Here is a 7,021-nt window from a genome sequence, read left to right as displayed (position 1 = left end):
CAAGCATATAAATGGGCTACCCCAACTCCATTAGTATGAGGCCTTTTGGGGAGTATCCCAAGAGCAAAACCGTGAGGGCTTTGCCCAAAGCGGACAATATCATACTAATGTGGAGTTCGGGTGTGTACCACCGATACCCAACACCAACAGTATTGTTGATTTTACGGAATGAAAAATTGCAAGTTAGTACAATGAACATCTTCATGTTAATGCATTTTCCATATTATGATATTATAATAACTAGATGCCATGCAAAACCATCATCCATTTTAGTTATCAATTCCTAGAGGAAGAATTTATTCGGATCTACCATATATGTAATGTAAATAGTACTTCACATACATAAATAGCTTGAAAGTCCAATATTAGTGGGCATAATTGTTTTAATGTGTATTAAATAGTTGTGGACTTGATTTAACAGTACGATATGTACACGTCACGTATAATATCCGGAGCTTGATTATCCAATCCAGCCGCCTACTAGCTGAAAATATATACCTCATCAAACCCTCGCCTGCAAAATCCCAAACCATCACAACCAACCTATTTACTTATTTATTATTTATTTATTTATTAGTAGTACATTCATTTCACATCAACCGAATCCTAAAATAAAAGGTTTCAATATATCAAAATGGTAAGTAAGAGACTTTTTTTTGTTTGTTTCAGAGATAAGCGCTTGAGAGAGAGAGATATTACAACTATATAATATACACTTCTTCGATATAATTCGTAGTGAAACATGAAGAATTCAATGTGATAAGGGATAAATTAAAAAAAATGAATTTTCACTCTTATGAGATTCAAATCCAGGCACTGATTCATTTATCAGAGTGATGATTCTACCAAAAATCTTAATGATCTATGAATTGAAAATAGTTCCTAGTTTATAGTACTATTATAGAATTAGTTTTTAGATAGGTAGGTAGGTAGATAGATAGATAGAGAGAGAGAGTAGATAGAGATACCCAGATTTTCCACAATAAGTGGGAGTGTAATATTATATGAGGTTGTCAAGAACTTCCTGGGAGGATGGCCTGTTCAAGGACATTCTGGCCTCCCTGAGAAATGGGAGACACAATTAATAGGGGAGATTTTCAATTTGTTGATGCAAACATGAACACATACATAATCAACAACTATTATTGGGTTTGATCAGAACTAACATGTTAGAAAAACTGGCATTTTTGAAATCATATCTATTGGGTTTGATCAGAATTAACATGTTAGAAAAACTGGCATCTTTGAAATCATATGTATCGTATGTGTTGACAAAATACTTCGTCGGGCTGAATATTTTTGTACCTTACAAGAAAGTTAGCAATTTGTTGAGAGACTTGAATTGCATCTTCTGAGTGTGGGATCCCTGATAAGCCCCATTCGAAAGCATTTTTCTGGACCAGATATGTGGAACGTGACATTTCAAACCAAACATTATCACTTCAATAAATACACACAGCAAAATATGTTTTCTTAGCTACTCTTACAACATAGATGATTGCAAAAGAATAAATCCGCTCGACAATGAAGGACAAGAACTATACCTAGGATGTTCCAAAACACTATATTGATGAATATCTTTCAAATTTTCTAGGTTGAAATTATCATGCAAAAGGTGAAATGGGCCTTGAGAAAAAATGTGGTCAATAAAAGTCACATTCATGATTCATGTCAAAATAAACTTCTCCCCTCCAATGAGGAATTGCTGAATCTGTAGATGCTATTGATCCTTGTATAATCTCAGGTTTCAGAAAGTTCATGCTTCTAAATGAAGTGCAGTGATTTGCTTTGAAATGAGGATATTTTGCAAACGGCCTACCAGATATAAAAGTGTATGCAGTAGTGTTGAAAAGGTTGATTTATTCAATAGATAATACCTCTGGGTGAAATTGCACACCGGTCACTGGATATCTCCGTGACTGCACTGTTGACACATAGACCTAACAGAAATTGATTAAACTGGAACTGATCAGAAATGAAGCTCAGATGTCAAGAAAAGCACAATATGGAGGTATAAGAATGGACCACTCCATACGGTTGCCATCTTCATCTGCACTAGTTGCTAAGATCTTGAAGAAGCTAGACAATTTCTTGTGATACCCCGAACTGCGTCACAGATTAATTGAAATGGTTATACAAACAAAAGAGATTCAAAAAACAATCACTGGTCCAAAACCATCTCAGACATGCTGGATAGAAGATTTCACTATACATACTACTCTCATGAATTATTAATTCATGGCAATGAAAAAATAATCAGCAACTAGTGCAAGCCTGAGTTGATTAGAAGATTGTCTCTACGAAAAAACATTATGTTAATATATATTCACTGATTTCAAGCCACAAATTTAAGATGAAGCTACTAGTACACGTTTTGATAACATTAAGTTCATATCCAGCTCACAAATACTAGGTTTGACTCTTCTATTTCCTAGATACTCTTGAACAACTCTGATTCTTCACTATACATCAATATTGCATTCAGAGAATATGCCATTTTTTACTTGTTTCCAGCAAGAAAAAAAAGATGGAATAAGGAAAGAAGCCCAGAATAAGAAAAAGGAAAGGGATGGGGAAAGATGAGAAGAAGATTACAAGGCATAGCTGCTGGCCATTTAAGATTTTGCGCATGTAATTGGTTAAAACAAGACAAATTCATGTTACAAAACTATCATCATAACAACAGACTAAAAGGGGCCTACCTTATGATGTTGCATCACAAACTTAAAATTTCCTTGCACTTTAATTCCAAACCTCTCTTCGTCCAAAATTTTTTTATACTCCAAAACTAGTGCATGAAAAGAACCAAATGACTATTAATATTGATGTATAAAATATTGAACTAATAAATTGAAAAATACCAATGCAAAACTTATTTCTGAGTAGGTATTACTTCATTTCAGTAAGTTTTTACTTCATTTCAATAGGTTTGTGACTACAATCCAATACGTAATATATTGAAAATGAATAGATTTTTACTTCATTCGGGTAGGTTGTTACTTCATTCAAGTAAGTTTATTACTTCATTCTAGTACGTAACAAATTGAAAATGAACAGATTTTTACATCATTTCAGTAGGTTTATTACTTCATTCAAATAGGTCATTACTTCATTCAAATAGGATTTTAGTTCATTCCAGTAGGTTTTCAAATAATTCAACACATGCTTCTTTCGAATTCGTTGAACAAGGTTTTTTACTTTATTCACTGTAGACAATAGTTCAATTTATTCCATTAAATTTATTACTTTATTCAAAAATGTCATTGCTTCATTAGACTAGGTTTTTACTTCATCTAATAGGACTTCAAATTCTTCTACAAATATATTGTATTCAAATTATAGAGTTAGGTGTTCTACTTCTATATAAATAGGCACACAGAAGACGGGCTAGACCCAATATAACAATTCGGCTTGCGGTAATTATACAGATTCAAGGCATACTAACAATCTATACCGTTAGAAAATGTCAACGAATGACAAAATAACATCAATAGAAAATATCAACACAATGTCAATTGGTTGACACCGTATTGACATTGTGTTAATATTGTATTGACATTGTGTTGACATCAACATATTGAAATTTTACACTGTATTGACGTTGTGTTGACACTATGTTGAATAGTTTGGAGTTTTTACAATATATAGAGGGTTAAAAAGAAATTTGGTAATAAAATTTTCAATATAGGTTAGCCGGTTAGGACAATTAATTTTTTTTTAAATCTTAACGAATTGTTGATCACTTTTTAAAGATAATTTTTTTTAATGGCATAGTCTTGTCATAGAGAGGAGGAATTATAGGATAGCTTATCTATACTAATAAAAAATGTCAGTTGGATGAAATCACTATAATGCCCTTCTGGGCAGGAAACAAGTGCTATTATTTCTTTTGTTTTTATTATTATTGTTGACAAATGTATTAGAAATAGCTACACTATAGGTTTTGAAGATAATGTTTGAGCTTCGAGTTGGTCATCCTTTGAGTCTAAAAACTTGCGAACGGCGTGGATAAGTCTGTTGACTGGGTTTTTTGGTGGACGACGCAGACAAGTTGAGAAAATGAGAGAAATTTTCGTTTTATATATTGTATAAATTATGCTTTTAATCCTTAAGTGTCTTAATTTAAATACTTATAGTCTAATTAATTTAATTATAAGTATTTGTTTAGCAATTGTGCTCATTGTTTTGGGGTGTTGTTTTAGAATGATTGGGCCAAATCATTAAACTCTATTCTGTAATATAATTGTTTTCTTTGGTAGGTTTATTGGCCCTTTTTAAATATTTTTACATTCTAATTTTAATATGACTGTATTTAATTTTTATATTAATTCTGATGTTTTAATTATTATATATTTCAAAAATTTTATATTAATATTTTTGTATATTTATTTTAAATATTTTATTTAATTCGGTTGTATTAATAATTCTTATTTTTTTTAAGCCGATATTGGTGGATCCGTTGAAAGTCCTATTATTATAAGTTATGTTGTTTGTGATCATTATTATTCGTCTATTTTGAATGAGAGTAATTTCATTTCGTCAACTTTAAATCGAGATGAAGGTATTTTTTATGACTCTTTCTTTTGAATATTACTTCATCCGTCCCTGAAAAGTATGAATATTTTTGCTTTGAGAGAATATTTGTTAGTGAAAAATGAGTCTCACTTCATTAGAGAGAAAATAGTTTCTAAAATTAGAATGTTCAATTTTTCATGGATGCACTAAAAAGAAAATTGTTCATACTTTTCAGGGACGGATGAAACACTTATTTTATTTTTTTTCTGTAATTGAGAATGCATACAAATATGATGACTTTTTATGGAAATTCATAATTATCTATGTTAATTGTAATTATTGTAAATTTTTAAGTTTTTTGCTAAAGATATTTGCATCTTATAGGATAATTTCTTATGAAGGTATGATATTTTCCTCCACTTGTCTTGCATTTCGTAATAACTTCTAAAAGTTTGCTTTAATATTAGTATAGATATATATTTTTTAATTTATGGTTATAAGTCATATTACACTATATTCGTCATAATTTGCCTCAAAATTTTTAACAGTATTTTGATTTATGCATTTTACTTCTATTTTGTTGTTTTTATAATTTATTTCCTTTTTATAATATGTTTGAAATTAAAATTGGAAAATTTTATATATTTATTTTAAAAAATTTATTTCTTTAGTACTATCTTGATGATATTTTTTTCATTTATTAATTAATCTTTTTCTATTATTGTTTCTTATTTGCAGATTTTTGGGATATTGGTGATGCTTCATTCACGTATTCACATTGTGGTGCACTGATTTGGTTTGAGGAACGCCTTTTGAAAAACCACGTAAACCCAAAAAACCAAGATATTCACTGTGTTGTTGTTTTCCTATGTTTTTGTTTGCATTTATGAATATAGATGTTTTGTTGATCAAAACAGGAGATCTATTTATTCGCACAATAATATGTTTTTTTTCTTTATGTCTTTAGTAATACATTTGCCTTTTTTTTATATCTTCTTCTATTTCATCCATACTTCTCATCTTTTGTTATTTTTTCTATTGTAAATTATTATACTCATATCAAATATTAAAACCGTATAAAATTGTTTACTGAATATCAAGTGTTTCATATGAAGTGGGTTGAGAGTTTATATGTTTTTTATCTCTCATAAAACATTAGTCCATTTTGCTTCTATTTGTACAACCATGTACATCAGATATCTCATTTTGCTAAAGTTTTTTTTTCTGTTTCCTATTTTATGTATTGTTTTATTATGGTTTTCATACGGTATTGTTCTATTTATTCAAATAAAGAAATTGAAGAAATCTACCATAATAAAAGGTTTAAGCTTATGAAATTTCAAGCAATGTAATGACCACGATGTAATTCCCTTAACGTTATAAAATAATTAAAGAACGCGAAGCGAATGCCTTCTTCTAACTATTGAATACGAAAAATACACAAGGCTTCTGTCTAATTGTTCGATTAATGGCAAATAACGGTCTAGGAATAAGGAAGAAGGTGAAGTACGATTTAAGAGTGAATACGTGCTCATGTATTTCAAGGATCGAAGAAACATGAATATGTGACCGTTTATTCCTTAAGTAAATAAAATAACGTTGTTAGACCCCAAGCTATGTCTTAGCTTATAAAAGGAAAATATATTACATAAGGGTATCAAAGTGAAAAACGTCCTGAATCTATTCTCTTCCCCGAGCCAAACCGCAACCACTGCGGCCTGGTCAGCCCGTCGAGCCCGGATCAGCAAGGTAGCAGCCGAATGAGGTCAGTTTCCCCTGCAAAATACAAACTAAAAACACCTAAAGCAATCAGCAGCTTACACTCAAGAGGAAATGGCAACACCACCTTTTCAAGGGTGAAAATGTGCCTTGCCTAAGAATGGCAAGATCAGCCTGCAACTCCTGCACTCTTCCAGTCTAGCCGAAGGCTGCCAGGAGGCAAGGTCAGCCTTTCAGCTGCAGCAACGCTGCGGATCTCAGTAACAGCCCTGCAACCTTGTTGTACACCTGCAAATTATCACCAAAACTCAGTGCAAGGGACAGAGAAAGGAGGGACTTCTACAATAGGGTAACAAATGAGACGAACACAGCATTTATTCCCACGAGTACACACCTTGTACTACTCCAAAAGGGCAACTGATCAGCTTAACAAAATGACAAGAACTTGCAGATTTGATTCCTGCTAAATCCCAACAAAACCACAGTGTGCAGTCTTCATTATATACACTTATGCACACTTAAATCAGCTCCACCATAAACCACACTAGCTTACAAATCATATTCTGAGAGAGAGTCAGTAAGAAAAGAGGGAGAGAGAAGAATTTGGAGTTCGATTCGATCCTTTCAAGATTTTACCTATCGAAAGGTATGATTTTTTTTTCTCATTCAAGCTCTTTTTCAGGAATGGCATAGCATGTAATCAACAACTATAGAATAATCGCAAAATTCGAACAGTAGTAACAAAGCAGCACCAATCGGTCAACCCCTTAATTTTTTTGTAACTCAA

The 7,021-nt window shown here is 31.7% G+C and overlaps 1 long non-coding RNA gene across 1 annotated transcript; it reads right to left on the bottom strand.

Annotated features, from left to right (window-relative positions):
* Positions 1-328: 328 nt before the first annotated feature.
* On the bottom strand, positions 329-2,103 carry LOC121779515. Its single transcript, XR_006045834.1, has 5 exons — positions 2,036-2,103; positions 1,878-1,940; positions 1,306-1,394; positions 969-1,061; positions 329-514 (listed from the first exon to the last, which is right to left on the bottom strand). It is a non-coding gene; the product is annotated as an uncharacterized LOC121779515 (long non-coding RNA).
* Positions 2,104-7,021: the final 4,918 nt, after the last annotated feature.

The sequence above is a fragment of the Salvia splendens genome, chromosome 19, assembly GCF_004379255.2.
Source record: "Salvia splendens isolate huo1 chromosome 19, SspV2, whole genome shotgun sequence".
Lineage (NCBI taxonomy): Eukaryota > Viridiplantae > Streptophyta > Magnoliopsida > Lamiales > Lamiaceae > Salvia > Salvia splendens.
The sequence above is the reverse complement of the archived record's forward strand: the minus strand, read 5'-3'. Positions and strand labels throughout refer to the sequence as shown.